This window comes from Phodopus roborovskii, unplaced genomic scaffold (genome assembly GCF_943737965.1).
Source record: "Phodopus roborovskii unplaced genomic scaffold, PHOROB, whole genome shotgun sequence".
NCBI lineage: Eukaryota > Metazoa > Chordata > Mammalia > Rodentia > Cricetidae > Phodopus > Phodopus roborovskii.
Window position 1 is genome coordinate 15,312,533 of NW_026126418.1, and position 17,072 is coordinate 15,329,604.

The window sequence follows — 17,072 nt, forward strand, 5'->3', positions numbered from 1 at the left end:
GCAAAAGGAAACACCTGAATATGGTTCCATGGTAAAGCATGACTGACCAGGTGCTATCCCAAAAACCTCCCCACAAAAGCAAAATAGGGTTGGTAGGATGGCTCAGAGGGTAAGGGTCTTTGCTACCAAGCCTGCCAATCTGAGTTCAATCCTAGAACCCACATAGTAGAAAAGAAGTAACTCCCCCAAACTGTCCTCTCATCTCCACGTTATGGCATGCAAGCATGCATGCACACACATACATACAGACACAATAAATAAAAATTTAAAGACTTACTGTATGCTAATTTTTAAAGCTATAAAACTTTCCCTATTTATTTGCAGTAAAGTGATGCTATAATTTTTTTTTTTTAATGAAGAAACTATAATATACCCTCCACAATACTGCTTAATTTTTCAAATACCTATTGGGCAACAGTATAGCACTTTGTTAGAACAAACTTGAAATTTCTACTCAGAAATCAAAACCAATGTTTTAGGGATGCAGACAAAATAACATATAGTAAACACACTGACTCACCTACCAAGCCTTCATCAGATGGTACAGCTGGGTAATGAGAACAGAACAATAACGGGCGCTGTTAGGTTACCTTAACTCAAATGCTTGCAAGCAGATTGTACACATAAGATACTACAAATTATACTTGCTGAATCCCAGAGGGATTACACATCACAAATGTTTGAGATACAAATCAGCAGTCAATGAAATAAAAATCTGTTACATACTTAATCTTTTCCCCTTCTTCAATTACTAGGAGGAGGGGGGAGAAGAAGAAAGGCAGACAAATATTCTAATGATATGGTAAACTCAATTCTTCACCAAAAAGTAAAAACCCTTAATTCCAAGGTCGCTGTGGCTTTTCTGATGATCAACCTGTCACCAGCCTGTTGCTAGGCTTGGCATAGTAGCTTATGACAGTTGCAGAAAGAAAAAGAATATAACAGGTAGTGTAAGACCAGATACCAGATGAAAGGGGATCTCATAAAGGCAAGCACCCAAATGAGAAAGCAAACAGACCATGCCTGTCACTCCTAGAAAGCACTTGTGTAGCCTTTCACGTCGCCAGGGCTCCACAGCTGCTCCTGTCAGGTCTAACCCCTGAGCGTACATTAAGGGCTGAATACATAACTGGTCAACTCCAACAGACTGGCTGATTAGCACCTTGGAATAGTCTACTCTTGACTTGATGTTAAGTAATGCTGAAGGCCCACTATAAACCCCATCATAATTTTGCTGTTGGCCTCTGGTTGCTAGGGGCTGAGGAGAAGCTTACAGAACTACCAGTTTTAATAAAGTACCCTGAAATATTTTTAAGACTCAGTTAAAATTAGCATTCAAATGTATTTCCTATTTTCCCCAGGAGTATTCATAAGAACTCATTAGATATACTTTTTATAATTCATTATTTTTTCAAAAGAGTATTTGGGGGGGGGAGTTCCTGTTTCCAAGTTAAACTGTTCCTTCTACATTAACACTGTCCCCACAAACTTTTAGCAAGACGGTATCAACAACAATAATACACCTTGTTTACTGAGTGTCTTGAGATGCCCTCATTCTCTCTTCACATGAATCCCAGGGAGGGATTACTACCCCTGTACCATAGACAAAGAAACAAATCCACTTGACCAATATAGTAGTCTGTATGTGGCATGTATCAGATACATCTTTACAGAAGACAGGTTAAATAGTCCAAAATTACACATTCAACTTTTAAGTACTGAAATTCCAACAAGGCTAGCCACAAGACCCAGGCTCCTTTTCCAATGTGTAACATTTGTCTCAGTTGTGGGGAGAGCAGAGAAAGAAGCAAAGCACAACAAACACCATTTAGTATTTACTAAACCTACCCAGCACTTCCCTAGCTTACAGTCCATTCACTTACTCTTCAAAACAACTAAGAAGGTATTACCTATAAACACTTTGCACGTGAAGAAATTGAGCAGATGCAGAAGTGAACTGGCCATGGTTACAAGCAAATGCATAACAAAGCCAAGATTCATGCCTGTTCCATACTGGCTTAAGCACCAAGGTTCTTAACAACTACACTCTCCTGCCATGCTGGGAATTTGCTTTAAAATACAAAAAAAAAAAAAAAAACAAAAAACAAAAAACAAAAAACAAAAAACAAAATATTCAACCTTTTACCAAATGAGTAAATTGTATGTTTGGATTAATTGAAGGAGAGGTAGTGGTGCTTGCTAAGCATGTGAACCAGACTTCTCTACATGGGTACATCCCTGGTGAATAGATCATTGCACTGCTCGGGAAACTAGACACTGTAAATACGGTTAAAAGCCCCCAGTACACCCCTCTCTACACAGACCCACACTAGCTATGCACTGCAAGAAACAGGCAATTTGGAGACATCCCAGTGCAATCCTCTATAAAATGAATGTCACTCTGCAATCATCTGAATGTGTACAGAACCCTTCTATCATCCTCTTTCCTTCCAAAACACCATTAAAAAAAAAACTCAAAAGGAATGAATGAGTCTAAGCTACTTAAAAATCCTAACAAATGTCCAATGATAACTATAAATTTAAATGAGAAAAAATAAATGCAAAAATTCTCATAATTCTGTAACTTGTCCAAATCCTACATGTGAAAAGCACTTGGGCCTCTTTGACTCAGTTCTTAAACAAGCTTATTATGAAAGTGACTGGAAAGATAAGGAGAAGAGTCCATTTTTGCCTCAGATTCCAAGTATCTTTATATGCATATTTAAATAAAAAAATCACTGACTTACTTTTTTAAGTTATTGAGCTCCTTACCCTAATGTCTAATACATAACAATGTATTTAATTACACAAATAAAATCTATAGTATCAATTAAGAATTTGTATATTAACACTTAATAACTATAAAACATAGTGGAGCAGCACAGGACAGGACCAGGAGATGCTGAAAACTTCCCACAGTGCTTACAGGAACCATTGCAGCTCCCTCCATTGACATCGTAAAGTTGCCACATTTTCTGGGCTCTCTTTTGAATTAATGTGGCATCTGCTCCAAGTACAGCATGCTAACATTTTACTAAAAGACATTTTCATTGTACGTTTCTATCTGGTTTGCTTTTCATCCAAACTGTTTTATTTCAGTGGTCATCATTTCTTTATACCAAGTTGTGAAATTGGCATTCCTAATCTATCTCCTGAGCACAAGGGTGGGAAGGCACCATCAGCTTAAAACCTTCTAACAGAAATAATTACAATACACTTTGCATATAGATTAAATAAAGAAAACAAACAGCACAGAGATTTTTGTAAGCTTTTTAGTATCAAGTCCTGATAAGTTAACAGCATCTGTTCCTTTCAGAAAAAGAATTCTTCTCTGAAGTGTTGGGGGTGGGGGAAGAAGTAAACAAATACTAAACAGAATCATTCAAGTTACAAAGTTTGGTCCTGGTGAAATGATGATTTCTATGATTTACATGTTATCCACCCTAGCCTGTGATAACTGCTTCCTATGACACCCTCAGAAATGCGGCAGCAATGAGCCAAATACAACCACTTGTACTTAACATGCATGCCGCATACTCTATAGTGTTACGTCATATCAGGCACAGAGAAGACGCTTACCAAGCTATCCTGCGTTCTATAAACTGCCTAACAACAACAGGAAAAAGGCACTGCCATTTCTATGGGGTTGGAACTAGCAGGGGAGAAAAGCCTTTTTCTTCCCTTTGGTCAACTCAGATGAAAACAAATAAGGCTTATATTTCTGTCTTTTAAGCTCACCTCTCAAGGCCTTTACTCTCAATCTTTCAGCTTTTCACAAGAAAGAAAGGCTGATTCTTTAAAACTAAAGAGTTGCAAAAGATCACTCCAATTTAAAAGCCCCAAACCTTTTACCAACTATCCTCCAGCTGTCCCCATGGCTACACCTCTTTTGCAGGAAAAAAAAATGGCCCGGGGCAAAGCAGTTAGTATCCAAATGGGTGTGTGCCCCTAGAAAGCCCACCCCCAACTTGCATTTTAAATCTCAGGCTTTTAAAATTTCAACCTGCCTGTATATTTGCCAGAAGATATAAAATACCAGTTCAGATTATTATTATACATTTGCTGGGAGCCAGGGTTTTAAAAAGGGTGAAGACCATGGGTCAAGAAGACCAAGAACAGAATTTAAAAGTATGGGAAATTAGGCTCTGCCATTAACCAACTCGGATTCTTGTGTTTGCCTCAGTCTCACAACCAGTAAGATTTCCTGAGCTCTTTGCTTATAAGACTATTATGAGGAAGAACAAAATATTATCTCAGGCGTGGCCTGAGCCACTCAAAATGAAAGCATATTTATGAATGCTACCAGAGAGAAACACTCCTAACTTTGCTTATTAAAACACTGATGCCTAGTCTTGGGGTAAAGGTTCAGCACTTCATCAACAGACTAACGAAGTGTAAAGCACTTGAGAGGCAAGGACTGTGTTTTTAGGGTAAGAAAGCTTTTTTAAAACTACTATAATGAAAAACTTTTTATCAGCTATCTAATTGTTCAATTTAAAAATTTCTAAGGTAAATTATGACTAATAACTTTATCAACAAGTTAAAACACTCAAACCAGAATCAAAACAAAAAAGCACTAAAATAATTTACCTTTTAAAAAGTTCTCAAAAAATTAATAGCATTATCAACATGGCATTTGGTGGCAGAGTGAGTGGGCACAGGTGACAGGGTGGGGCCAGCCAGCGCTATCAAAAGCAGATGTAAGCACAAGACAAATTCCCAGGCAGCATCTCTTTCTGCCCACTAAGGTAGAGGTTTGTCATTTAAAATACTACTCGATCATCATCTTGGTTTTAAAGCTCTGCTTTGTAAATAGGAGTGAATGATTGAAAAGAGAATACCAGTTTGAAAAGAACAAATTGAAAGGTTCATCTGAAAATACAACTGCTATCTTTGTAAGTGGATTCTAAAATAAACTATAAAATCTAAGCTTCATATGGTGCCTCCTAAATACAGTTCAGAAAACAGTACTGTCACTTTAAGTTGACTCTTTAGAAATGTTTTAAAAGTAATGATGACTGCAAATAAAGCACTTTAGATCCTTTTTGTCCCATAGGGAACAGTCAGTCCTGGGACATTAGGTTTATAATCGAACACTTAAGTCTTACCCACTTCTCTTTTTCCAACCTCGTTCCCACTCTCTACACAAACCTTATTTTCAAAAGCAAGCAGTTTGTATATGGACACCTTTCTGAAAGAAGAAACTTCACAAGTGTATTATGCTGTAATCCTACTCATTCTTAGATATGTGCACATATACATATGTAAATGCACAAGAAACACAAGCAGGGTGAGAACTAGGAAAACTTTAACTTCTACTCTTCTCTACATACATGCTGCTCTAACGACTTTCATAACTAAGACTGCTTTTATAGTATTTCTTTTTTAAAAAATAGAGTTCTTAATCACTGCTCTAAAATATTCATAATTTACATAAAGACTGAAATCATAAATGTAAACAATTCGTATGTACCAAAAAGAATTTGTAGAACCCATACTAAATGCCAACCTTCACAGACCTTAGGCCACACCCATGCCACCTGAGGTACCTTGCTCAAGCTTGAGACAGGCACTGTCCTAAATGCCTGTGCTTCCTAGTCAGTCACCATAACTTGACCACTACCACAAGACAGTCTCAAAATGACCCGACACAGCTGGGGCCATTTCAGTTCATTACAAACTTCTTTAGTAACTCATTTCCTAAGTTTCCATGGAAAAAACAGTTTGGACAGCATTCTGCACCCTTGTAAGAGCGGGGGTTCTGGGATGAAATAGGAACCTGGATGCAAGCTCCAGCATTTGCCACACACCTGACTCCAGGGAAATCCCTACTCCTACACTTCTAAAATGGAGGTAGGATAATTACAGCAAATCCTCAACCACTTCTGATAATTAAAATTAAACAAGATAGCATGTGTAAAAGCTTATTAACACTATATACATATGCTCAATGATAAACTAATATTAACACAAAACCCAGCAACATACATTGATGTACATTTAGTATTAACACATGAAAATATTTTGCAGCATAAGAATGCTCACAATTAGAACATTACAACCTGTTGGTACATTTCTCATATCTAAATTATAATATATACATAAACATGTCAGAGTACTTACCATCAAAAACAAGCTATAAATTATATCTAAACACATCAAAAAACTTCTCAGAACCAGGTATGATGGTATACATCTATGATCTCAGTACTCAGGAAGCTAAGGCTTATATCACACAATTATGTGACATGCAGTGACCAGGGACATTTTGGGGAAATTGCATTCAACAATTTAAGTGTGTCTGAAGATTCTACAGGGAAGACAAGTAATCACCCAGTTTTACTGTCCTGATTTCAGTAGTGTTTCAGGAATTATGTGAATATATATGGAAAAAAAATTACAGAAGGAGAATTCACACAAGCATGATTATTTTCTATAGTAGCCCAGTAAGACTATTTTTCCCTTTGTTAATCATTTGTCTTCAATCCTTTGTAACTGCTCAATTTATTCATTTTAATATTAACTTAAAAGCTAATAGAAAGGAAATAAAAACAGTTTGTAATATAGAAGTATATTTAACCAGATTCCATATATTTTTGACACTTCTAAAAGATCTTGGCCTTCTATAGGAAGGCAAGGTTAGTATTAGAGTCAACTGATACTTGACTACAACTAAGAAATAGTTTCAGTAAATAGCTCAGCAGTAGTCTATGATAGTGTCCTAAGAAATCCATGCTAGGGAATGGATACCAGTTAAGCAGGTAAAAAGACAATTATCTGGTGCTTCCAAATACCTACTAAGGCACAGACACTGAAATCACATTTTTATTTTTCAATATTCCTAAGTACACCTGTCCCACCTCAAACATCCCTTTCTCATCTCGAACAACTAAAAGTAAAAATATCCCAAAAGTTTAAGAGCCTAAAAAGCCAGTACCTTAAAATGGAAGGAGGGAGTACAAGGGGGATAAATACTTAAAATGTAAACTCTTTTGAACCTACATTTTAAGTACAGCCCAGACTTAAAATGACACTGGGGGGTGGGGTGGTCGGGGCAGCTCAATGCCGCCATGCCTCCTCTATATCAATCCCTTAACATGACAGGATTTTCCCAAGGTTGCACTCACCATGACACTAAGAGCAGAATCTTATCTTTATTAATCAGCTATTTGGATATTTTAACGTGCAAACAGACTAACAAAGAAATTGTCATCATCTTTTAAACTCTCTGAAGTCAATGAAACAATACAATATAATACAATAACACTGAACAGGTACAAATGAATCTGTCCTGTTTGGGGCATATGTCATTTAGGAGAAACTGAGGCACACAGCCACTTAATGCACAGCAAAACCATCCTAAGCCACATCGTTATCATAAACCAAAATCTCAAGGCCTTTATTTTAAAGACCCACCTGAACTTCTAATCTAATTACAACATGAAGGGAAAAGGTAAAGGAAGCATTTTAAATAAAAATGGCTGCTGCTAATTCTAAGCATTCCCTGAGCCTTAACTGTATGCCAAGCACTATGCTAAGTAAGCAAGCTTCTGCACCCAATCCCTGCAACAGCCCTAAAAGAGTTAATAACTTTCAAAAGAAAGTGTTGAAATCTTATAAATGAAAATCTAAACTATTTAAGAACCTTCCTTGTCCTCTCCCTTTCAGGATGGGGGCAGGGTGGAGTAGAGCAAGCCTGTAAAACCAGCACTCCAGAGCATATGGTAGAGAAACCAGTCTGAGCTACAGTGAGATCCTGTCTCAAGAAAAGGGGGAGAGGAGAGGCTGGAGCAATAAGACTGTGAGTTCAAGTCCAGCCTAGACTATATACTGCAAGACTCTGTCTCAAAAATAAATAAAATGAAATAATTCAAGTAAATTCAATAATTTATTTTCAGGTATTTTTCTCCCAGTTAGAAGGTACTGACAACTATTAGAAAAGCATCATAGAGCTCTATAAAAAGCTCTCTGCCCAATATAACAGCAGAGTAACTGTCCCCCCCAAATGGGGCAAAAGGAACAGCATATGTGTTAGGCCTGTCAGAGAGGCTTCTACTGCCCACACTAGAGAACAATGATGCCAGACTGCTAAAGTTACCTATTCCACCACATGCACAGGAACTACGTACAACTTCCAAGTCAAGTTTTGAATAAGTTACTTTACATTTAAATCTTACAGAAGCCAATAAAAGCACTGCAAAAAAAAAAAAAAAAAAAAAAAAAAAACAGAACACTAAGCTGTTTATAAAGTCTCACTTTAGAATTCCAGAAGTGAAATAACCATGATTTTATTAATGAATTTTCTTTAAAACATAAAGTTCTTAGGGACTTGGAGACCTATGTATAAAATGGAGTAGGCAAGAAAGTTTGCCTTGCTAGTTAAACCAACTACATGCCCCAGCATGCAATGCTCTAATACGAAGTTAAGTAAAGCTGCAGTGTACCCTGGGACTTGTAGTAAGTAAACCAGCTTCTCACAACAAGTTTCAGGAAAGACTGAACTATGGAGTGCAATGTGATTAGGTCTTATTTTCAGGGTCTAGTCAAAAATAAAATTTATTTATTCTCTGTTCAGGTACTGCTTCTCTAGCACATACTGGAGAACACAGCATTAATATTTCCCATTGGAAGAACCTTATACACACAAAATGTTTTGAAAATAATTGATATGATAGAAATGTAATTTTATACTTTTAAAAATAAGTTTCATTGGATCAGCTGCAACATTCTTATTATCTTTCCCCCTTCCCACAGTGTCTCCTTTAACAATTATTCAAGATGTATTTTTAAAATAATTTTTCTTGAAAATTTTCAAGAAATTCAAACCAAGCATTTCTTATACTCTAGGCATATATTCTTACCATAGTATGCATACACATCCTCACAACAAAATATCTAAGCTCTTCTTTTGTCAAATCCTTACTTAATGGTTAAGCTTATCATTCATCACCCCTAACTCTATACACATATTTCTTTAAAAAAAAATTCTTAGGAAAAAAAAATAACTCATTCAGAAACTTCCCTCAAAACTACAAAAGGTTTCATAAGCTACTAATAACATGTCCAAACCAAAGCTGACAAATCTGAACTGTAGTTTATGTATATACAGTTCTTACCGACACCCCTATTTTCTCCAGGACTCTGGAAGGCAGCTGAGAAAAAAAAACAAAAAACAAACAAAAAAAAAAAAAAAAAAAAAAAAAACTAAGTGCAGTCTGTATCAGGAGGCCTACCACAGGTGCTGGGTTATTTTCAGGCAACAGTACATGCTGTGGAATACGGTCCAAGAAACTCCTAACAAGGAGAGATAAGCTGGCACATAGATTAACACAATCCAGCTAAAACTCACCTGCAGCATGTACTAACATTTCACCATAAAAGTGACAGGCTACTAAAGTATCTGAAGCTTCATCAATACAACAGGACTGTCCATAAGGCCAGAGATAGCAGTTGCCATGGTTACTATCACCCATTTTTATCATGAAATTATTGTCATTACCCTGAAGTTTGGGGTACTTACTTAAATGTTAAGAAGAAGAGTTCAGTGTTCTGTCACGGAAGAAAAATCAAGTGCTGTCTGATTTGTAAGTATGCCACTTTAGAAATGCACATGGTTAACAACACTTGGATCTGCAGCAGGAAAAAAAAAATCAATTCCTTTCTGCTGCTCCTGTTCCTCAAGCACTGACAGTTTGTATTTTCAATGCAGCCAAAACAATAAAACAAAACCCATCTTTTTGGCCTCTGTGTCTGAGTTATGTTTTTCCCCAAGGCCCACAAACAGAGTCAAAATAAAACTATTAGGCCCCACCCCTTCCTACCTACATATTACTGGTTTGATTTCTCTTCTACACTAAAAAACAAAAAAAGTTGCCTTAGTGGATTCCAAAATATAAGAAAGAATAGTTTCCTGAACTCTTTTTAAGGGGAATAGAAAAGAGGGGTATAGAGTGTTAGGAGGAGAATTGAGGGGGTGGATTCAGATTGCCACAGTCTGTGAATGAAAGTTACTCCAGCAAAGCAGCAAGGATGAGTAACCCCACAGTCTCTACATGGGAAGACTCACCACCACCCTATAACCCAGGCGCCCCAATGACAGACAAGCAATTGGAAAGTTGTTCTTCAAAGTCTATTCCAAGTTGGGCATGGTAATTCATACCTGCAAATCCAGCACTTGGGAAACTGAAGCATGAGGATTACCACAAACTCTAAGTCAGCCTGGGCTCCTTAGCAAGCCCTCACCTCAAAAAACAAAAACAAGACTATTCCAACATTGTTACAGATGATGACTATTCAAAGAAGTATATAAAAGTCTATAAAAAGTAAAGCTGTATATACACAGGAGCAAACAGACAAAACTATCTCTTTAGAAATAATTATCCAGTGGGAAGACTGCTCAGTGGAAAGAGCACTAGCTCTTGCAAAGAATCTGGACTCAGTTCCCAGCACCCATGCAGCAGGCAGCTCATAACCTCTGATACTCTAGCACCAGGAGATCTGACACCTGCTCTGCCCTTTTTGGGCACCAGGCACATACATGGTGCACAGACATACAAGCAAGCACTCATACATACACATAAAATAATAATAAATGAATCCCTTAAAAAGAAATAATTATGTATAGTAAGTTTGAGGCAGCATTAACATAATATCACTTAAAAATAAATCCCAAAGCGCCAAAAGCATACACTTGGTACGATTAACATGATCAAGACATACTGCTATGCTTCTAAAGACTACTTAGGCCCGCATGAAAATCCAAAGGCAAATGCTCCTGAGAAGTCAACATAAACCCAGTATAAAACAATATGAAAATTCAAATGTTTCATCTATCTGAACAGACACATAAAGAAATTCTAGCAAAGGTCAGAGACCTAAAACTTTAATCTCTTCCATTCTCTTTTTGGATAGTAACTAAACATAAACACCTTCAGCAATAAAACACAAGAATACAAAACTTTAAAAGCATACTGATGTAACTTTAACCTCAGAATTTCTTTTACAAAATAAATAAATAAATAAATAACCTCAGTATTCACTGTGACACAAAAAGTGACCACTATCACAAGAGGTTTCCTTTTGATCTAAACTGTTCAATGCTTTTCTTACCCTTCCCAAGAGCAAATTTTTATATTTACTTTTCAACTTGGGTTATTTCATAAAGAACACTCAATTATAAAATTCAGAGCACTACACGCCTAAACACAAGGATTCCCAATTAATTATATTTAACTTGTTAAGTTTGTCATCTCATATTTGTAAGTAGAGTCTATGAAGACTCTTTTCATTATTTTTAGACAGACACACACACACAGAGAGAGACACACACACACACACACATTTAAGCCTCAAGAACTGAGTAGTCATTTTCTCACATAACCTTCTAAAAGGAGAAAACAAAAATAACGTATATATTTACCTAACACTAATGCACACCATTGTACATTTCACTATGAAACAAGTAAGCACTTTTCAGAAAGTTAGCAGTCAATCAAAACTTTAGCAGGGACATCTGTTACTCTTTGTATTAATAAAAGTCTACAAAGAGTCCAAAAATTTATATATTCACTAAGTCAACAACTACCACAAAAGAGAAAAAAGAAGAAAACTTTTAATAGGGGACATATATTTCCCATTATCTTAAAAAAGAAAAAAAAAGTGATTTTTGTAAATTATGGAAAACTATCTAAACAGCATTTAAAAAACAAAAACAAAAACTTCAAAAGTATAACAAAGAGATTTGGGGTAACCAGGGCAGTATTTTAAGTACAAAAGTCAGCTAAGCAGTGGTCCACATGCTTTTGATCCCAGCACTTGGGGGGCAGAGGCAAGTGGATCTCTGTGAGTTCCAAGCACAGCCTAGTCTACAGAGTGAGTTCCAAGACAGCCATGACTACACAGAGAAACCCTGTCTCCCGGGAAGTGGGGGAGGGGGGGAGGATATTCATAGTGTCCAGCATTACTTTTAATGCATTAATTTCCTAACTGATATGGAAGAACTTAGCATTTTAAAGCAGAACTTTGCTTATGTTTTAAACCACAATCTATCTCATTAACAATGTCTACATGGCTTCTGGCAATTTACAAAGAGCTTTCACATGTACTACTTAATTTGATCTTACTAAAACAAACAAACAAACAATATTGTACCTACAAAATTGAAAGCAGGTCTACCAAATTTTCTATGTGGTTCTAAGTTTCAAAACTTTGATACAAAACTTTACAAGCAATCACAATCAATTCATCTAATACTAAGAATTTCAAAGGACCATGTACTGTGAATGCCATGAAAATGTTAAAGTAACTACTTTTATCTTTCTGCAGTCATTGTTAAAAGTTACTAATGGACACACCAGCAAAGATATATTCTCATAGGCATAACTTTCCACCAAGTTTATTTTTCTTGAAACAAGGTCTTATAATGTAGGCCAAGCTGCCACTGACACTCAGAGTGCCTGCTTCCCAAGCCTACTATACTAGGATTACAGGCCAAGACCTGGAATTACAGAGCACTCCACTTAATTTCACATATAGTTAAAAAAATCACAGTCTTTGAAGGCCAATTTAAATCTAACAATAAAGTTGAATGCCTAAGAAGGCATATAGATTAGAATTACGGTTCACAAAATCAAGGAGAGGGAGGAAAAATCCAAGAAAAATAATTTTTCCATTTCCCAAAAATGTTTATATGTCCTATTTATATTAATAACATGTTTTCAAAACCTAAAGCCCTATATCATGTCACTTATTTTTGTTTACTGCAACTTCAAAGAATTTTTTTCAAATTATGTTCTACACTCCATGTTCTAATTTACCATTGAAAGAAAATAATCATAACAGCACTCTACTCTTAACCCAGCATCCACAATAATAAATTTATTGGACATAGTATCATAGGCAGGTACAAAGCAGATTTTAAATAGCAAAGGCTATTTATTAATAGTATTTTATAACAGACTTACTCTAAATCTTCCTGGAATTTTACTCCTGCTGCTTATGAGCTAAGAGAGCTTCAGTAAGTAGCAAGACCCTCAAAATTAAGAGATTGCCTTTAACTTCTTGTAGCACCTCCTGCTGGATAGCACCAGAGATCTTTGTATAAACAGAAGGATGTTTCTGAAGTAGCTCCTTCCAGATAACTGAGCAGGAAAAAGGATTGGCCATTGAAAGCTAAAGGAAATAGTGTCCCATCCATCACTTACATCCCTGTAAAATAAAGTATGGTCTAGGCAGGTGTCTTTTCAATGTATTATTCTTCCCGCTCCTTTGCCTGGATCCAAAGTCTGACCACCTTAAACTGTGTAAAGCCATCTAAAATCTTAAGTTAAAAATGTCTTCAATAGCACTTAAGAAAAAAAATTTAAAAAACATTTTTATAATAGACAAATAATGCCAGTCAAAATGTACATATCGTGTTACCAACATCAAAAGTCTCAAGTAAAGAAAGCCCCTGGAATCGTTTTAACATGTTAGTCAAATACTTGTGCTTTGAGAATTTTTTGCACTTTCACTAGAGTCTTCACTTAAGGATAGCTGTACATGCACTAAAGAGTTGAGTACTGAAATTTTTAATAAACATATGCATTACGACACTCAAAATTTCCTCTTTGCCACCAAAACATGTCCTGAGATTTAAAAAAAAATTATTCTTAGACATTTAAAATGGCCCTTGGTAAGCTGGCATTAAGCTCACAGCAGATTCTATACACAAGTGAAGACAGAAGAAAATAGCAAGGAACTTACCGAAATTAAAATGAGTAACAGTATTCGCAGGAAAATTTCAGTAATGCTTTCCTACAAGGCTGTAAACCAAGTAGATGGTAAAACTTTGAAAAGGGGGGAGGGGGCTAACCTTCAAAATCCAATAGGAGCGCTGACCTATTTATTTCTACTGCCCAAATGCGAGGAAACATGAAATGTAAACAAATAACAGAAAGACTTTCCCAAAAAGTAGCCTTACACTTCTTAGCCTTAATTTGAGCCCCCTGAATAGGGGCCTCGATAAAGCTACAGATGATGCTGAGGATCTCTCTACCACTCCTCCACCGGCGGCCCCCACCCCACCCCACCCCACCCCAGTGCCCCCAAAGAACTACCATGAAGAGTGCCTGCCAAAAGACTTCCTTCCTAGAGTGCATGACTGCTTTAAAAGAAAAAGGTAGGAAAAAACCTTCAACCAGCCCAAATGAATCTGATTCTAACATTCAGCTATCAATTATTAATAAATAAATGCCTTTCCTCTCTAACTTCCTCAGCTCAAGATTCTACATTCCTGATACCTACCATTAAGCATAACTAGCATCCCAGCTATGAAGTAAAATCTTAGAAGTCAAAAAAAAAAAAAAAAAAAGCAGCCACAAAGTTCACTGTCAAGGCCAGTGCTGAGGCCCACACATGCCGAGACCTTAAAATCACATTTGAGATTCTAGAAATCCATACTCCCGAAGACATCATTTAAAAACAACACAATGTGGACGTGCAGAGGGAGATCCTCTACTTCAAGACCTAAACAAAGAATATTTCAACATATGACCGGAATATGATGACACCAGATTCACCCACGAAAACAAAACCTACCTACCATTAGCCATCGTACCCTCATCTCAACAACTCAACTACTTAGAAATCACTCCCAGCACATCTACACGCCACAATCGGCATGTGGCCTCCTCCCGGGGTGCAAGCCACAAGACAAAGTTGAAAGGAGACCTTTCTCGCCCGGTGCCCCAATGTCCACATCAAACCCCTCCCTTGCCAGGGCCACCTTGCAGCTACCCACCATTGCGAGCGTGGTCAAGGGAGGAGGAGGTAGGGGAAAAGAGAGAGAGAGAGAAAGAAATCCTAACAGCACCGCTCAGCAGAATAAAGAGAGCAGAGAGAGGATGACGAGAAGTGTTGGGAACTGCGTGCACCGCGGGGCTGGACCAAACGGAAAGAGTCCCACTCCGCGCGCCCCTCCCCCCGCGGCCCGGGGGGGAGGGGCGGCCGCGGCCCCTCTCTGAGGGGCCTGTGAGTCCCCGGCCCGGCCCGAGCGGGGTCCCGGGCCGGCGGGCCGGCGGCGACGGCGGGAGGGCCGCCCCGGGGTGAGGGGTGCAGGCGGACTCCTCGGAATAACAAGTTGCAGAAGAAGAAGAAGAATAAGCGGAATTTCCCCAACGCTGCTCCGGCCACCCAAGACAAATGCACCAACACACACTCACTCACACACACTCGGGCCCGGCAGCGTCAGCAGCCGCAGCTTTTTTTCTTTTTTTTAAGCCAGATCTCTCAGTCACCAAACAAGATGGTTTTCCAAAAAAAAAAAAAAAAAAAAAATTTAAATTAAATAATCATAATAAAAACTTCCCCCCGACAGCATCCTGGGGAGTGGGGGTGGGGAAGGGGCCCAGGCGGCCATCCCCCGGCCGCAGGCACTCGCGGGGGGCGGCCTCGGCCCGCGCCCCCCCCAGCCCGGCCCCCCGCCGGGACGCTGTGTCGCCCCCTCGCCGCCACCCCCGACGCGCCGCCCCTGTCACCCGCTCCGGCCCTGCACTCAGAGCCCAGGCTCCCGAGGCTGCTCATAAACTTACTTCCAATCTATCCTAGGGAGGGGTGGAGGGCAGAGGGGAGGAAGGGGGGAGACGAGGTATTCCCATTGTCTTTTTTTTTTCCTGGGGGGGGGAGAGGAATAGGAAAAGGGCACGCAGGGGGGCGCCCCGAAGGGGAAGTTATAGCTGAAATCTCAAGTTGACTGAGGGGTCCTGACGAGAACACCCCCTTTCCCTCCTCCCTCCCACACACCCCTCCCCTCCCCCTACCTCCCCCCACAACAAACTCCAAGCAAGCAGCCCCTGCTCCTTCCCAGAGACAAACACCAGAGACAAGACAGGGGGGGGGGAAGGGAGGGGAAATAGAGCTACTCAAGAAAAAAAAGAGAGAGGAGAGTGAGGAAAAGAGAGAATGGAAAAGCTGGGATACTGCACCCTCCTGCTGCTGGCTGGCTGTCCCCCCTGGCAGCTGGAGGCAGGAACTCTGAGGAGAAGCAGGAGGAGGAGGAGGAGGGAACTCTTCTTCATGGGGAGGGAGGGAAGAGGCTGGAGCTGCTGCTGCTGCTTCTGCTGCTGCTCTGGGCCTCTCGCACTTTTTAGATATTAGTGTGTTAAGATGGTAGGTTGTTCCCTTCTCCCTCCTCCTCCTCTTCTCTCTCTCTCTCACTCACTCACTCTCTCTCTCTCTCTCTCCTCTCTCTCCTCTCTCTCTCTCTTCTCTCTTTCTCTCTCTCTCTCTCTCTCTCTGGGCTGTTTCTTTCCTCCTCTTCCCCAGGCAAGGGGGGGTGGGGAGGAGGGGGTTGGGGGGAGGAACTGGAGCCTCCTCCTCCTCCAGGAGAGACACACTCAGGCCCCGGGCCGGAATGGGGAGGGAGGAATCAGAGCAGCAGGAGAGAAACTGTGGGAGACAAACAAGCCCAACTCTTCATCCTCCTCCTCCTCCTCTCAGCAGCAGCAGCGAGCACCACCAGCCCATTCACCACCCGGCCCCGGGCCGCAGCACCTCCGCCGCCTCAGCCCGGGGATCCCTCCGCCCAGGCCCAGACACACTCGCCCGCGCGGGAGCCCGCCGCGCGGCCCCGCCGGCCCGCTGCCGCCGCCGTGCGCGCCCCCGCCGCTCCCGAGAGCCGGGCGAGAGGGACTGGGGCTGAGGAAGCGGGGCCGAGGGAGAACGGGCAGGCGGGCGGGGGCCGGGCGGAGCTGGACCGCGGCGGGCCCCGGCCGCCCCGCGCCCCTGTGTAGGAGCCCGTGGCTTGCGGGAGGCGCGGGGGACCCCACGGGGGCACGGGGCGGCGGCGGGGGCCCGCGGCGGCGCTCGGGCGGGCGGACTACTTGACGTGTCGGTGCGGCGAATTTATTTCACTTTGCCTAAGGAACGGGGTGTGCTGCGGCACCCATTGCCTAGGGAAAAAACCCGGATGTAAAGTGAGTGAAACTAAACTAGAGTGAAGTAGGGCAGCAGCAGCCAAACTCCGGTGCAGCGGCGGCGGCGGCGCTGGGGCCGAGCGGCCGCCAAACTCCCGGCCCGCCGCCGCGCCGCAGCCC

General features: G+C 40.5%; 1 protein-coding gene across 10 annotated transcripts in view; it reads right to left on the bottom strand.

The window, feature by feature from the left end:
- Positions 1 to 16,228, bottom strand: part of Phf21a (PHD finger protein 21A) — a 169,373-nt gene extending 153,145 nt beyond the window's left edge. For 9 of the 10 annotated variants that reach the window (XM_051184141.1, XM_051184145.1, XM_051184140.1 and 6 more), the window contains exon 1: positions 15,963 to 16,227. The gene's annotated coding sequence lies outside the window, so the exon portion shown is untranslated. Of the gene's footprint in view, positions 1 to 15,962 lie in introns of all 10 variants that reach the window. The other variant, XM_051184142.1, reaches the window with a different exon arrangement.
- Positions 16,229 to 17,072: the final 844 nt, after the last annotated feature.